The sequence below is a fragment of the Phocoena phocoena genome, chromosome 4, assembly GCF_963924675.1.
Source record: "Phocoena phocoena chromosome 4, mPhoPho1.1, whole genome shotgun sequence".
Classification (NCBI taxonomy): domain Eukaryota; kingdom Metazoa; phylum Chordata; class Mammalia; order Artiodactyla; family Phocoenidae; genus Phocoena; species Phocoena phocoena.
In genome coordinates this window covers 131,151,954-131,170,045 of record NC_089222.1, presented here as the reverse complement: position 1 = coordinate 131,170,045, position 18,092 = coordinate 131,151,954, and positions in this window count along the sequence as shown.

The window sequence follows — 18,092 nt, the reverse complement described above, 5'->3', positions numbered from 1 at the left end:
CCACCCAGCTCCTTCCCCGGGAGCTACACTCAGCCTCTCAACATTAAGCTACCATAGCTTGGAACTATGTCTGAGCATCTGTGTTTTATCTCAGTTTATTTTGTGCATTCATTAGCAAGATGTGTCCTAAAGTAATTACTTCTTCACTTTATGCCATTTCAGCTTATGAAAGGTTTCATAGAAACACTCAACTTTCTCAGAAAGTGAGGAAACCTGCATTTTATTCCCAGGCAGGACATGGGGAGGATGGAAGCTGAGGGCTACCCGTGTCTTGGTTCCATTAGATTAGGCACCTAGGTCACCCCATTAACATCACTCTTTGATTTCTTTCTAATGATTTGCTTTGCATATACATCTGCCTACAGAGAGAGATCATCTGATTAGTGAGCATCAACATTTGGTACATTTGCTGGCAATACTCTCTTCATAAACTAATAAATCATCTTTCTGGTTATCTTCCTGCCTCTGTAGCTTTGGGTGAGTGTGCATCTGAAAGACAGATCACCACTGATATGTCCACAGTTCAGGTTTCTGATCTGCAAGTACAGAATCGTACTGAATGTGACAAGGTAAAGCCCCAGGTGACCTGGTCTAGGTGGTACCTCCTTCACAGGAACTCTCCTGGTATTCATCACTAGTAACCTTTAGATAAGGGGCACTTTATTCCCCCATTTATGTCCCTTTCTCTAAATCCCTTTTTGGCAGACACTGCTAGTTGTCTACTCAATATCCATTCCCCCTTCTTCCTTTCTATTATAATTGAATGTGTGCTTTAAAACACTTGAAAACACCTCCCCAGACTCCCTTAGTCATGTGACCTAGTTCTGGCCAACCAGATATAGGTATATATGCACTCAATGGAACTTCCAAGAAAGCTCTTACTTTCCTGATAACAAAAGACCAAATCAGCCAGTATGCAATTTTGCCTTCTGCACTCTCTGCCTTGTATGATTGAGGTGGGGCTCTTTTCTCTCATCCTTGAGTATGAGAACCACATTCTAAGGATAGCAGGCCAGGAAGCTAGGAAACAGCTCAGGTCCTTGACAGCTTCCTTGAGCAGCTGACCAGCCCTGGTTGTGGGGTTCACACTTCTTATCATACAGGGGAAAGAAAACCCTAGTCAGTTAAGGCTTTCAGAGTTGGGTGTCTATTACATGAAGCCAAATGCAGCCTTGACTGATAAGTTTTCTTAATTTCAAGGCTTTGCCGAGTCCCCCATATCATTCTGTTTAAATGCATGAACTGAGAACCCTGAAGTCATGCATCCTAGGTTATGTGGGAATAAATGAGTTGTTATGATCATAGGCAAACTATGCATATGACCCCGGAAGCTAGAACAAATAGCAGTATAATCATGTTGAGAGTATTAGAAGGACAAAGAATTGATATTATTATGAAATTGCAAAGAATATTATATGTTATTGACTTCTGGATTGCCATATCCTCTTAGATATAACTAGGTCACAAATAAGAAAACAGAGATGCAGTTAAGTCAGTAAAAATACTCTGATAAAATTCCAGGAAATCACTCTTTTGAAACATGGGACAGCTGCCAAAGGGGGGAAAAAAAGGAAGTTAAAATCTTTCAAAACAATTTCATGGATTTTAGCTCTGCAGAAACATTGGAAAGCATAAGAAATTGTGTGGAATTATTCTGAAAATTTAAACTCTTCCTCTTTTATTATGCATTTTATAACTGGATGATCAAAGTCTGCATCATAGTTAGATTACACGAATTGAAAGAGACATATCCACTTACAGCAGCCAAATTAAAGAAGTCCAAGCACCGCAAGCAGCATGAGGGGTAGAGACTCAGGCACTCCGGGATCATGACAACTTGCGGTGGGAATACGGGAGGATGGGGGCGACGGCTGCTTCTTCTAGAAACTAGGGAATACAGCTGGACCTGGATCCAAAGCAGACTCTCCATATCGACCAGGCCCGGAGGACAACCCCCAGCTGGAGGACAAAGCGGAGCACAGAAGGCTGACCACCCTGTGCCTGTGGATTGGAGAATTTAACCCATTTATATGTAAGCCATAGGGCTGACAGCGTCTTATGCTCCAGCCAGGTATCAGGCCTGAGCCTCTGAGGTGGGAGAGCCGAGTTCAGGACATTGGACCAACAGAGACCTCCCGGCCCCACATAACATCAATCGGCGAGAGATCTCCCAGAGATCTTTGTTTCAACGCTAAGACCCAGCTCCACTCAACAACCAGCAAGCTCCAGTGCTGGACACCCCATGCCAAACAACTAGCAAGACAGGAACACAAACCCACCCATTAGCAGAGAGGCTGCCTAATATCATAATAAGTTCACAGACTCCCCAAAACGCACCACCAGACGCTGTCCCGCTCACCAGAAAGACAAGATCCAGCCTCATCACCCAGAACACAGGTACCAGTCCCCTCCACCAAGAACCCTACACAACACACTGAAACAACCTTACCCACTGGGGGCAAACACCAAAAATAATGGGAACTATGAAATTGCAGCCTGTGTAAAGGAGACTCCAAACACAGTAAGTTAAGCAAAATGAGAAGACAGAGAAATACACAGCCGATGAAGGAGCAAGGTAAAAACCCACCAGACCAAACAAATGAAGAGGAAATAGGCAGTCTATCTGAAAAAGAATTCAGAATAATGATAGTAAAGATGATCCAAAATCTTGGAAATACGGAGACAATGCAAGAAACATTTAACAAGGACCTATAAGAACTAAAGAACAAACAAACAATGATGAACAGCACAATAAATGAAATTTAAAATTCTCTAGAAGGAATCAATAGCAGAATAACTGAGGCAGAAGAATGGATAAGTGATCTGGAAGATAAAATAATAGAAATAATTACCTCAAGGCCAAATAAAAAAGAATGAAAAGAATTGAAGACAGTCTTAGAGACCTCTGGGACATTAAACACACCAACATTCGAATTACAGGGGTGCCAGAAGAAGAAGAGAAAAAGAAAGGGTCTGAGAAGATATTTGAAGAGATTATAATTGAAAACTGCCCTAATATGGGAAAGGAAATAGTCAATCAAGTCCAGGAAGTGCAGAGAGTCCCATACAGGATAAATGCAAGGAGAAACATGCCAAGACACATATTAATCAAACTATCAAAAATTAAACACAAAGAAAACATATTAAAAGAAGCAAGGGAAAAATAACATACAAGGGAATCCCCATAAGGTTGACAGCTGATCTTTCAGCAGAAACTCGGCAAGCCAGAAGGGACTGGCAGGACATATTTAAAGTGATGAAAGGGAAAAGCCTATAACCAAGATTACTCTACCCAGAAAGGATCTCATTTATATTCAAGAGAGAAGTTAAAAGCTTTACAGACAAGCAAAAGCTAAGAGAATTCAGCACCACCAAACCAGCTTTACAACAAATGCTAAAGGAACTTCTCTAGGCAACAAAAACACAAGAGAAGAAAAAGACCTACAATAACAAACCCAAAATAGTTAAGAAAATGGTAATAGAAACATACATATCAATAATTACCTTAAATATAAATGGATTAAATGCTCCAAACAAAAAACATAGACTGGCTGAATGGATACAAAAACAAGACCCATATATATGCTGTCTAAAAGAGACCACTTCAGACCTAGGGATGCCTACAGACTGAAAGTGAGGGGATGGAAAAAGATATTCCATGCAAATGGAAATCAAAAAAAGCTGGAGTAGCAGTTCTCATAACAGAAAAAATAAACGTTAAAATAAAGACTATTAGAAGAGACAAAGAAGGACACTACATAATGATCAAGGGATCAATTCAAGAAGAAAATATAAAAATTGTAAATACTTATGCACCCAACATAGGAGCACCTCAATACATAAGGCAAATGCTACAACCATGAAAGGGGAAATTGACAGTAACACAATAATAGTTGGGGACTTTAACACCCCACTTTCACCAATGGACAGATCATCCAAAATGAAAATAATGAAACACAAGCTTTAAATGACACTTTCAACTAGATGGACTTAATCGATATTTATAGGACAGTCCATCAAAAAACAACAGAATACACTTTCTTCTCAAGTGCTCATGGAATATTCTCCAGGATACATCATATCTTGGGTCACAAATCAAGCCTTGATAAATTTAAGAAAATTGAAATCCTATCAACTATCTTTTGCGACCACAATGCTATGAGACTAGATATCAATTACAGGAAAAAATCTGTAAAAAATACAAACACATGGAAGCTAAACAATACACTACTAAATGACAAAGAGGTCACTGAAGAAATCAAGGAGGAAATCAAAAAATACCTAGAAATAAATGACAATGAAAAAATGATGACCCAAAACCTGTGGGATGAAGCAACAGCAGTTCTAAGAAGGAAGTTTATAGCCATACAATCCTACCTCAAGAAACAAGAAACATCTCAAATAAACAACCTAATCTTATACCGAAAGCAATTAGAGAAAGAAGAACAAAAAAACCCCAAAGTTAGCAAAAGGAAAGAAATCATAAAGGTCAGATCAGGAAAAAATGAAGAAAAAAATTAAGGAAACAATAGCGAAGATCAATAAAACTAAAAACTGGTTCTTTGAGAAGATAAACAAAATTGATAAACCATTAGCCAGACTCATCTAGAAAAAAAGGGAGAAGACTCAAATCAACAGAATTAGAAATGAAAAAGAAGTAACAACTGACACTGCAGAAATACAAAACATCATGAGAGATTACTACAAGCAACTATATGCCAATAAAATGGACAACCTGGAAGAAATAGACAAATTCTTAGAAAAGCACAACCTTCCGAGACTGAAGCACAACCTTCAGAGACTGAATCAGGAAGAAATACAAAATATAAATGGACCAGTCACAAGCACTGAAATTCAAACTGTGAACAAAAATCTTCCAACAAACAAAAGCCCAGAACCAGATGGCTTCACAGGCAAATTCTATTAAACATTTAGAGAAGAGCTAACACCTATCCTTCTCAAGCTCTTCCAAATTATATCAGAGGGAGGAACACTCCCAAACTCATGCTACAAGGCCACCATCACTCGGATACCAAAACCAGACAAAGATGTCACACAAAAAGGAAAACTACAGGCCAATATCACTGATGAACAGAGATGCAAATGTCCTCAACAAAATGCCAGCAAACAGAATCCAACAGCACATTAAAGGATCATACACCATGCAAGGAATGCAAGGATTCTTCAATGTATGCAAATCAATCAATGTGATACACCATATTAACAAACTGAAGGTGAAAAACCATATGATCATCTCAATAGATGCATAAAAAGCTTTCAACAAAATTTAACACCCATTTATGATAAAAACCCCACAGAAAGTATGCAGAGAGGGAACTTACCTCAACATAATAAAGGCCATATATGACAAACCCACAGCCAACATTGTTCTCAATGGTAAAAAATTGAAACCATTTCCTCTAAGATCAGGAACAAGACAAGGTTGCCCACTCTCACCACTATTATTCAACATAGTTTTGGAAGTTTTAGCCACAGCAATCAGAGAAGAAAAAGAAATAAAAGGAATCCAAATCAGAAAAGAAGAAGTAAAACTGTCACTGTTTGCCAATGACATGATACTATACATAGCGAATCCTAAAGATGCTACCAGAAAACTACTAGAGCTAATCACTGAATTTGGTAAAGTAGCAGGATACAAAATGAATGCACAGAAATCTCTTGCATTCCTATACAAAAATGATGAAAAATCTGAAAGAAAAATTAAGGAAATACTCCCATTTACCACTACAACAAAAAGACTGAAATACCTAGGAATAAACCTACCTAAGGAGACAAAAGTCCTGTATGCAGAAAACTATAAGACAGTGATGAAAGAAATTTAAGGTGATACAGACAGATGGAGAGATATACAATGTTCTTGGATTTAAGAATCAACTTTGTGAAAATGACTATACTACACAAAGCAATCTATAGATTCAATGCAATCCCTATCAAACTACCACTGGCATTTTTCACAGAACTAGAACAAAAAGTTTCACAATTTGTATGGAAACACAAAAGGCCCCGAATAGCCAAAGCAATCTTGTGAAAGAAAAATAGAGCTGGAGGAAACAGGCCCCCTCACTTCAGACTATACTACAAAGCTATAGTAATCAAGACAGTATGGTGTTGGCAGAAAAACAGAAATATGGATCAATGGAACAGGATAGAAAGCCCAGAGATAAACCCATGCACATATGGTCACCTTATCTTTGATGAAGGAGGCAAGAATATACAATGGAGAAGAGACAGCCTCTTCAATAAGTGGTGCTGGGAAAACTGGACAGCTACATGTAAAAGAATGAAATTAGAGCAGTTCCTAACACCATACACAAAAATAAACTGAAAGTAGATTAAAGGCCTAAACGTAAGGTCAGACAGTATAAAACTCTTAGAGGAAAACATAGGCAGAACACTCTACGACATACATCACAGCAAGATCCTTTTTGACCCAACTCCTAGAGAAATGGAAATAAAAACAAAAATAAACAAATGGGACCTATGAAACTTAAAAGCTTTTGTAGAACAAAGGAAACCATTAGCAAGACGAAAAGACAACCCTCAGAATGGGAGAAAATATTTGCAGACGAAACAACTGACAAAGGATTAATCTCCAAAATATACAAGCAGCTCATGCAGCTCAATAACAAGAAAACAACCCAATCCAAAAATGGGCAGAAGACCTAAATAGACATTTCTCCAAAGAATATATACAGATTGCCAACAAACACATGAAAGGATGCTCAACATCACTAATCATTAGAGAAATGCAAATCAAAATTACAATGAGGTATCACCTCACACAAGTCAGAATGGCCATCATCAAAAAATCTGCAAACAATAAATGCTGGAGAGGGTGGGGAGGAAAGGGAACCCTCTTGAGCTGTTGGTGGGAATGTAAATTGATACAGCCACTATGGAGAACAGTATGGAGGTTCCATAAAAAATTAAAAATAGAACTACCATACGACCCAGCAATCCCAATACTGGGCATATATCCTGAGAAAACCATAATTCAAAAAGAGTCATGTACTACATTGTACTTTGCAGCTCTATTTACGATAGCCAGGACATGGAAGCACCCTAAGTGTCTATCAACAGATGAATGGATAAAGAAGTTGTGGCACATATATACAATGGAGTATTAGTCAGCCATAAAAAGAGATGAAATTGAGTTATTTGTACTGAGGTGGATGGACCTAAAGTCTGTCATATAGAGTGAAGTAAGTCAGAAAGAGAAAAACAAATACCGTATGCTAACACATATATATGGAATCTAACAACAACACCAAAAAAAAAAGGTTCTGAAGAACCTAGAGGCAGGACAGGAATAAAGATGCAGACGTAGAGAATGGACTTGAGGACACAGGGAGGGGGAAGGGTAAGCTGGGACGAAGTGAGAGAGTGGCATGGACTTATATACACTACCAAATGTAAAATAGATAGCTAGTGGGAAGCAGCTGCATAGCACAAGGAGATCAGCTCCATGCTTTGTGACCACCTAGAGTAGTGGGACAGGGAGGGTGGGAAGGAGACGCAAGAGGGAGGTGATATGGGGATATATGTATACGTATAGCCGATTCACCTTGTTATACAGCAGAAACTAACACAACGTTGTAAATCAATTATACTCCAATAAAGATGTTTTAAAAAAGAAAAAAAAAAAGAAATCCACATCTATGCAATGAAGCTGTAGAAATTAGGAGATGTTGAATTCCATCCAGTAAAGGGAAATATCATTTTATACTAATAATTTGAGAAATTTTTCCTAAGTAAAAGGAGGCTTTAGAATTAATGTTAAACTTAGAGTTCTAAAAGCATCAATTTAAATTGATGAGAACATCGTCAATTTAAATTGCCTCCTGAGTAAATAAGATTTCCAGAAGAAACTCTATTGGGATGTTTTTTTTATAGCCCTTAGGATAAACAAGGAAAGGAAACCTAGGGCACATGTCTAATTAACTACATGTGCCCCTTTGGTTTCCAAAAATAAGCTCTAACATAATTTGATGCTTTATCCTTAGCAATGAGAAGTCAAGCCTAGAACCATTTGCAAGTGCCACATGATGTGTCATAGAAAGGAACCAAAAATAATCATAGACATTTTTATCATTTTTAATAGACAAAAATCCATATTTCTGTTACCAGATCCAGAGAGATCAAGCTTTGCCTTTCGTACTTCTCTACTTGGTGCCTGAAATCCCTTGGAGATTAATTTTGGGGGATAAAGGTTTTGCATATTCAGAAGTTCTCTGTTAAAATAAAAATTGTTTCAAAGGCAAGTACATTAAGCCACCTTCAAGGACAGTCACAATTACTCTAGTGAGGATAAGCTTATAAAAATACTCATAATGAATGAGGTTCAAATGCATATTTATAGGAAAGTGGAAGTAAGTAGAAGAAAGTTGGAAGCTATACTTGGGAGCCTTGCCACGTAAAGAAGTATGATGGGGCCAGGAAGGGTAGTAGAGGGCATTGAATGCTAAATAGTAGGATACGGAGAGAGACTTTTCCAGAATTATTGCAAAGAGCTGGCACAGCTTTTGGAAACAAGTGTTACCTATTGAGTAAAATTTTTATTAAAAGTCCATCTTTAAGTATGATGCTGAAAATAACATCCTAAGAAGTTATAAATTCATCATGATTAGTAGAAAAATAAAGGACAACAAATGTCATACAAGTATAAAAACAGGAAAGATTCAGCTCTATCAGTCAATATACTAGTGTGTGTATTTAATACTAGATAATTTACAAAGCATTTTCATGGATTTTGTTTCATTTAATACACCATCCTCTAAGGTAGATAATACAGTAATTATGCCTTTTTTTTTTTTTTTTTTTTTTTGCGGTACGCGGGCCTCTCACTGTTGTGGCCTCTTCCGTTGCGGAGCACAGGCTCCAGACGTTCAGGCTCAGCGGCCATGGCTCACGGACCCAGCCGCTCCTTGAATTATGCCATTTTTGAAAGGAGGAAGCTGAGTTTTCAGGCCAAAAGCTAGCAAAGAATGCCCTGCAGCTCTTTGGGCTCCTTGACTAAGAGCCCTTCTCCTCTACCTGAAAGAGCTTCCCTGAGGATCCCATAAATTAGTACAAGTAGATAAATTTGAATCCATGGATTTCAATATTGTCCTCTTACATTGATTTATATGCATGTTTAAAAGCTTTACATTGTACAATGTGCAGTTATAGCCTTTATTTTTTAAGTACGATTTGTGATCATTTCTGTAAAAATTGTCTATCAACTCTATTATAGAATGATTTGTAGGAGATCTGTAAATCAGTTTTACCTATGATGGTCAAAAATGGCAAAATCTTGGCCTCTGTGGAGTCCTGCTGGAAGGGTGTATGGAGTAAGCCAGGGAAGGCCTAGAACAGAAGCTGGGAGGAAGCTAAATTGGGCTTCCTGCTACCTACTAAGCTGCTCTTCCTTGCTAATGACCAAGTTCAGGCACTAATTATTTATTAGGCTTGAGTCTTTATTAGTCCAACTCAGATTGACAGAGAGTCATTGATGAGAAAGTGGATGGAACACAAATCAATGTAGGCTGCTTTTGGAGGGAATCCTGTCCTCATAGGAAGGCATTTCAGCATAGAGGTTACAAGCGTGGACTCTAGAGCCAGACTGTCTGAATCCCAGCTCTACTCCTTAACCATTTGTCCTTGTTTCTTCAACCATAAAGAAGGTAATGCTCTTAGGATAGTTGTAAATACTAGATGAGTTAATGCACAGAGAGCATTTAGAACAACACATAGCACAAACTGCATAAGTATTAACTTTATTATTCTGGAAGCCAAGAATATTTAGACATATAGACAATTTGCTGATTCTGAGAAAAGAATAGATAGCTTGGTGAAGTAGGAAGATGATGACACAGAGGATTTTGTACTTGTGCAGTTATATGATGGGAACACTAATTTATTAGTGTGCAACTATCCAAGAGCTTTTTACCCTAACTTAAATTTATATCTCAGTTATTAACTAGCTAGATTCTAGTGGTCAGAGTAGGGAATGTATGTGTACTTTGAGAGCAGCCTCTTCTAAGGTAAAAACAAAACCACAGGAACAACTTCTCCAGGAGTGGGTTGGGGGTATAGTGGACAATGTTGGTGACCCACCCAGGCCCTTTGGACCCCTTTACCATCACTGTGCATCTCTCCAGCTTCCATGTGCTTTTGCTCTCAATGGCCAGCACCTTCAGCCCTTGTTTAGAAGACTCCCCTCAGTCTACTGAAGCTGCTTCCCCGAACTCCATCACACATGCAGATCCAGAAATGCCTCAAATTGACCTCCCCTGGGGCGTAGTTAGCTGATGGGCACAGGAGTAGGAAAGCCCAGCTCCCTTGCCTCAGTTGGTACAACTCCACGGTCCAACTTGATCTCCACATTTCCTCAAGGAATCAGGCTGACCCCACTTTCTGCAGGGCTTTTGCCTGAGATGCCACCCTTGTCTTCCTCCCCTTCCCTATTCTTCTTCCTTCACTTCCTTCCTGAATTTCCCTGGGAGGAAATAATAAATAATAAATAAATTGCTTACACACGAATCCTTGTCCCAAGGTCTGCTTCTGGGAAACCTGACCTAAGACCTAAGTGAAGATGCTTTTTGTCTTATTTTATAAATAAATGCTTGGTAATTGGGGCAAGCTCCGAGTTTAACTCTTGCCTTACCACTTAGCTGTGCTAACTTCCATGTGCCTGCTTCCCATCTGTGAATGTTTTCAGCTTAAGTAGTGTTTCAGTTCTTCTTAACACAACCAGAACTAATTTAGATTTTGAGTTGCCTAGGTAGAGGAACACACCAATAGTTGCTGAATGCTGGGCACAGAGCTAGAGTACATTGATACATTACTGAATTTAACCTTCATGACAACTAAAACAGTGGAAGTATGCCCATCCCTGTTTTCATAATGAGGAATTTGAGGGTCAGAGAAGTAAATTATTTGTCCAGTATTACACTGAATGAGTATTTAAGTTCAAGGAAGCTTATATAGAATGTAGAGTTATAAAAAGGAATACAAAAAATGTCAAATTCTATTGTGCATAACTTTGTTGCATTAAGGATATCTGCATGGAAATTCTCAAAAGTAGACTGCAATCAAAACTGACTTCCTGGGCTTCCCTGGTGGCGCAGTGGTTGAGAGTCCGCCTGCCGATGCAGGGGACACGGGTTCGTGTCCCGGTCCGGGAAGATCCCACATGCCGCGGAGCGGCTGGGCCCGTGAGCTATGGCCGCTGAGCCTGCGCGTCCAGAGCCTGTGCTCCGCAACGGGAGAGGCCACAACAGAGAGAGGCCCGCGTACCGCAAAAAGTTAAAAAATTAAAAAATTTTTTTAAAAAGTGACTTCCCTCTCAAGGGTCTCTCTCCTACTCTCACCTCCTCACCACCTGACATAACTACACACACAGTAAACAATGACAGTGTGTTGAATGAATGAGTACATGAGTGAAGCAGCAAAGATCAAGGAGGTCATATATTCTATAGCTTTTATTGAACTATAGAATTCAATAGACAGCCTTCTTGCTGTTGCAGTAAAAAAGTTCATTTATTAATTTAAAATATATACCTGTATTTGGTGGCTATCAAAGAAAGGCATAATTGGGAAATTCAATCTCAGTGTTTGAATTTTTTAAGGTAATTTTTCCCCGATGGGGATTTTTTATTTTGTCAGTTATGTGTCTGGTGTATTTTTTAGAAGACAAACCTCTTTCCTAGAGTTTACAGCAAATGGCTAGCTTTAAGTGGAAATCAATTATATTAACATATGTGCATATGTATTAAATATGTAAAAATAGTAAGGATGGAGAGATATCAGTGCCTGTGTTTTCATAAACCCTTTCAACTCTTCAAAACAGTGGAAAAGAAACATGCTGAGAAATAAAACTCTTCAATCACAATTTTTTTGGAAAAAGTTGAGAAAGCACAGAGGTTTGGGAAGCAGACCCCACTGAACATTCTGCTAAAGGATTGCAATTCGAACATTCTGAGAGAAAACGGAGCAAATGGAGAAGGGTCTACTAAGTATAACGTGAAAGAAGGAAAATCAGGGAAGGCTGTGTTTGGGGGAGGGGGCTAAAGTGTTAAAATATGGTGAGAAATTAAATGAATGAAGTCAAAGGAACCACTGCAGGAATGGAGAGAGACTTCTAAGGAGAACAGTAGTGATCAGCTCCCCGAGATTGGGGCCAGAAAAAACTCTCTGCAAGTTATGATTAGCATAATTACCAGGGTAAACCAAACAAGAACTCAAGTGTGTTGGTACAAGCCCTCCAAAAAGCAGGCTCCAAGATGAGATTAAACATGCAAGTATTTGATGGGGAGGAATGCCTATGTGAAAGGAAGTGAGGAGGGAGCCAGAAAAGACTGGCAGAGTCATAACACTCCAAAAGTGTGACCTTAAGCAAAGGAGAGTGGGGGATAAGTTTGCATGGAAGTGTCCTAGGAATGGGGTGCAGCCTAATGAGGGTTCAAGCAAAGGCATCAGGATGTCCTTGGGCCTAAACTGACACTGGTAGAAGTCCAGTGGCTCCATGAATAGGTATGCCTTAATATTCCCCACTGTACTCCATCACTGGCTTTGAACAAATGTACTTTTGCATTCCAAAGCTTAGCAGGTGGGACCTTTGGTCCATTACAATTATGTCCAAGTTCAAGGTCTAGGAGGTACACTCTCATGGCCACTTTATTGAGTTTCTAAAATGTCTGTGAATATTATAAAGTAAGATCCCTTTTATTTTCAGAGTTTCACAGAAAAGTAATGCAACTAGTCACCTTTTATTGAGCACTTGTGTGTACCAATCACTCTGCTAAATGCCTTATATATTCTTTTCTCTTATAGTCCTCAGAGCAGCCCTATGAGGTTAAAGGACTTGCGCAAAATACAAAATTAGTCGGGGATAATGCCAGGATTCAACTCAGGCATTTTCACTCTTGATGCTGATCACCATTTTGTAACTTACAATAATAACACCAACTTTGGTATTAGGTAGTGTTGTCGTGAGAATTAAGTGAAATAATTCACGTTAAAGCCCTCAACATGGTGCCTAGCCAGGTATTAAGAGCTCAAGGAACATTACTGTTATTGCATAGTTGAGCCAGGACTCAGATCCGTCTCTGACTGTTGCCAGTTTCTGTACTCTTGGCCACCCCATCAGTGTAAATTCAGTATTTCAATCAGATAATATCAGAAGCACCTGGAAAGGCATTAAAAAGAAAAAGGAGGGCTAGAACTAAACCTTCTTTCAATAAATAGTATCAGTCACACAGATAGAATTCAGTGATAGGAGATACTAGAAATGCAAGGTATGCTTCCTTTGGTTCCCCAGGGAAGAAAGGCACATAGGTGTGGCCTATTTACTGCTTATTCATAAATAGAAATATGTAAGATTTATGAGACTGCCAATGGGAAAAGGATGAGACAAGTAACTCTCCACATTCTTTTTTTTTTTTTTTTTTGCAGTAAGTGGGCCTCTCACTGTTGTGGCCTCTCCCGTTGCAGAGCACAGGCTCTGGACGTGCTGGCTCAGCGGCCATGGCTCACGGGCCTAGCCACTCTGTGGCATGTGGGATCTTCCCGGACCGGGGCACGAACCCTTGTCCCCTGCATCTGCAGGTGTACACTTAACCACTGCACCACCAGGGAAGCCCTCTCCACATTCTTTTAAAAGAAAGCAGAAAGGAAAAAAGTGTTTGCAAAAGGAGGCATCTGAATTTCTGCTATGACCAAGATGAGTAATAGGGACAAGATTTGCCCTCCTACCAGAAACAACCAAGAAATACAAAAACAATATGAAACAATGGTTTTTAGACATTGGATTCTGATGACATAGGACAGTGCTCCCTGAGAAAGGAGAAACACATAAGATGAGTCCTACGAGTGCCCCAGATTACTACCTAGATAGAGTGAACCCAGGTGGAGCCTCATGGTCAACTTAGTTGAGGAGATGGAGCTGGACGTATATAGGCTGGAGAAACCAAGGCAGCTGGAATTCATTCTTCAGCAGAATGCTGAAGAAAGGGAGCTACACAGAGGGAGAACTCCAGCAATCTATATATAATCCCCCTCAAGTCCTCAGTTTAGTAATGGTCAGTGCATGCCTGTGAGGAAAATGCTGGAGGATGGGGGAAAGCCACCTAAAAGGACCAAAGGAGCAAATACTGGAGCTCACGCAGGGCTGAGAATAGTTCAGGCTTCTACAAACCCAAGTAGAAAATCTCATAATTCATGGGGCCTTGAATAGAGCACTCAGGAAGTTATTGCCTCAATAGTGGGGCAAAACTGGTCATAAGCTAAAGACTGCTCTTGTCTCACTTAACAAAGCTTAAAAGCAAGACTTGAAAAGATCAGACTGTTTTCATAACTTCATCTTAATAAAAATCAAGAATATTTATGAGAATAAAAAAATATCCAGGACTCTAACATTGTAAAATTCACAATGAACAGCAGCCAATCAAATATTACCAGGAATACAAAGAAGCAGGAAAATATGAATATCCATCATAAAAGAAAAACCAATCAATAGAAACAGATCAAGAAATAATAATTCAAAAAGAGGGCTTCCCTGGTGGTGCAGTGGTTGAGAGTCTGCCTGCCAATGCAGGGGACACGGGTTCGTGCCCCGGTCCGGGAAGATCCCACATGCCGCGGAGCGGCTGGGTCCGTGAGCCGTGGTCGCTGAGCCTGCGCATCCGGAGCCTGTGCACTGCAACGGGAGAGGCCACAACAGTGAGAGGCCCGCGTACCAAAAAAAAAAAACAAAAACAAAAAGAGTCATGTACCAAAATGTTCATTGCAGCTCTATTTACAATAGCCAGGACATGGAAGTAACCTAAGTGTCCATCAACAGATGAATGGATACAGAAGATGTGGCACATATATACAATGGCATATTACTCAGCCATAAAAAGAAACGAAATTGAGTTATTGTAGTGAGGTGAATGGACCTAGAGTCTTGTCATACAGAGTGAAGTAAGTCATAAAGAGTAAAACAAATACCGTATGCTAACACATATATATGGAATCCAAGAAAAAAAAAAGTCATGAAGAACCTAGGGGTAAGACGGGAATAAAGACACAGACCTACTAGAGCATGGACTTGAGGATATGGGGAGGGGGAAGGGTAAGCTGTGACAAAGTGAGAGAGTGGCATGGACATATATACACTACCAAACGTAAAATAGATAGCTAGTGGGAAGCAGCCACATAGCACAGGGAGATCAGCTAGGTGGTTTGTGACCACCTAGAGGGGTGGGATGGGGAGGGTGGGAGGAGGGAGATGCAAGAGGGAAGAGATATGGGAGCGTATGTATATGTATAACTGATTCACATTGTTATAAGCAGAAACTAACACACCATTGTAAAGCAATTATAGTCCAATAAAGATGTAAAAAAAAAGAAATAATAGATATACAAATGATGGAATTAGTAGACAAGGACATTAAAACTGTTATTGTAAATATATTCCATATGTTCAAGAAGGTAGAGGAAAGATTATACATTTTAAGTAGAGTTATTGGATATATTGAAAAGACCCAAATCCCACTATTAGAAAAAAAATAGTGTTTTAAATGAATATTCCATCAATTAGATGGGATTAACAGCAGATTAGACACTGTAGAGGAAAGGATTAGTTAATTTAAAGACATGGCAATAGAAACTGTCCAAAATAAAATAGAATAAACAACTGAACGAAGAAAGAAAGAAAGGGAGGAAAGAAAAGAAAAGAAGACAAAAGAGCATCAGGTAACTGTGTGACAACCACAGCAGCATAACGTACATGTTATTGGAGTTCCCAAAGGAAGGGAGGAGACAGAAAAAAAAAATTTTAAGATATAATGGCTGAAAATTTTCCAAATTTGATGAAAACCATAGACATATATATCCAAGAAACTCAACAAACCTCAAGCACAGAAAAAGGCATTTTACCACACAATGCAAACAAATTTAGAATGGACTGGTTGTGCTACCATAAAAGTTGCCAAGATAAGGAAATAACACCCAAAATCATATTAAAAACAAACAATTAAGAGCTCTTATATAGGAAGTCAGGTGAAGTGGGAAACCTCCATCCAATCAATTCAAAAACAGATGAGGTTATATATAAGGAAGGAGCAACTAGAAGAGTCAAAAGAGATACATTTACACACCATGCCATAGTGTATAATAAAGTCAAGATGAAATCCACAAAAAAGGGTAACCTAAATACCTCATATAATAATGATGGAGAGACTTCCCTGGTGGCCCAGTGGTTAAGAATCTGCCTGCCAATGCAGGGGACACGGGTTCGATCACTGGTCCAGGAAGATCCCACATGCCGCAGAGCAGCTAAGCCAGTGTGCCACAACTACTGAGCCTGAGCTCTAGAGCCCACGAGCCACAACTATTGAGCCCACGCTCTGCAACTACTGAAGCCCACATGCCTAGAGCCCGTGTTCTGCAACAAGAAAAGCCACTACAACGAGAAGCCCGTGCACTGCAACAAAAAGTAGCCCCTGCTTACCACAACTAGAGGAAACCTGCACACAGGAATAAAGACCAAACACAGCCAAAAATAAATAAAATTTAAAAAAATAATAATAATGATGGAAAAACTACTTCATATGATAATGGGACAATATCTCTATCCCTAACTATTTCTAACCTTTAGATCTTTATTTTCAATTACCCCTGGGCATATTCATGGTCCCAAACTTTCTTAACTCAGTACTTCCACCTTATTATCTTACTACACACATATCCCTCCTCAATTCGAACTCCTTGTTGTTTATATGTCAACTTCCATTAATATTATCAACTGCCTTCTGCCAGTCTACCTTTTTCTCTTCTATGATTCCTCTGGCTTCCTCAAAACGAATCACCAAATCCCATGTATTTTTCCTCTGTAATATCCTTAATATCTGGTACTTTTCTCCCCTTCTCTCTATTCCCACTGCTTCAGGCCTTCATCATTTCTTTTATTTTAATAAACCTTTTATTGAAGTAAGGCATACATACAGAAAAATGAACAAATCATAAGTGTACCACTTAAATTTTTTAATTCACATGTATGTGAATACATGTATTTAACCACAACCTAGATCAATATATCAAATTTCCCATTACCCCAGATGAATCCCTGGTGTCGCCTCCCAATAATTACCTGTGTCCCTAAAAGATAGCCACTATTCTGAAACTAACACCATAAATTTTGCCTGTTTTTGTAAACTTCATGTAAGTGAGACTGTATGGTATACAGTCTTGTGTCTGGCTTCTTTAGCTCTACATTATTTTTGCAGAATTCGTCCCTGTTATTAGGAGTAGCCATGATATGCATATTTCATTGTTGTGTATGAATATACTACAATGTATGTATTCATTTTACTATTGGTGTGCATGTGGGTTGTTTCTACTTTGGGGCTATTATGAATAAAGTTACCATGAACATATAAATATTTCTGGTGAATGAATATACATGTATGTATTGGGTATAAAACTAGGAGTAGAATTGCTAGGTCAAAGGGTATGCAGATGTTCAGCATTAGTAGATACTGCCTAACAATTTTCCAAAATGGTTGTTTAAAATACATTCCTACTAGTGATGTATGAGAGTTCCAATTGTTTCACATCCATCAAAACAATTGGCATTGTTCATTTTTAAGTTTCACCCATTCTGGTAGTCATGTAATGATATTTCACTGTGGTTTTAACTTACATTTCTAAGATATTAATCCCATTTCATAAATATAATCACCATTTCAAAATCCTATTATAATATAATCACTATTTCAAAATCCTATTATATAAAGTCTTACTTTAGTCTTTTGCCATTTTCTATTGGATTGTCTGTATTTTTCTTAATGAGTCCCAAGAAGATATTTTTCAAGTATACATTCTGGACATATGTCCTTTGTCAGTTTTTTTCTCATCCTGTGTCTTGACTTTCAATCTCTTAATTGTGTTTGGTTTTGTTTAATCAACTTTAAGGAGATAAAATTTATGCACCATTAGCTGCACGATTTTAAGTGTGCAGTTCTGTGACTTTTGACAATGTAGACACATGTGTAATGCCAATCACAGAGTACAACATTTCCAGCATCTCAGAAAAGTCCCTCATGCCC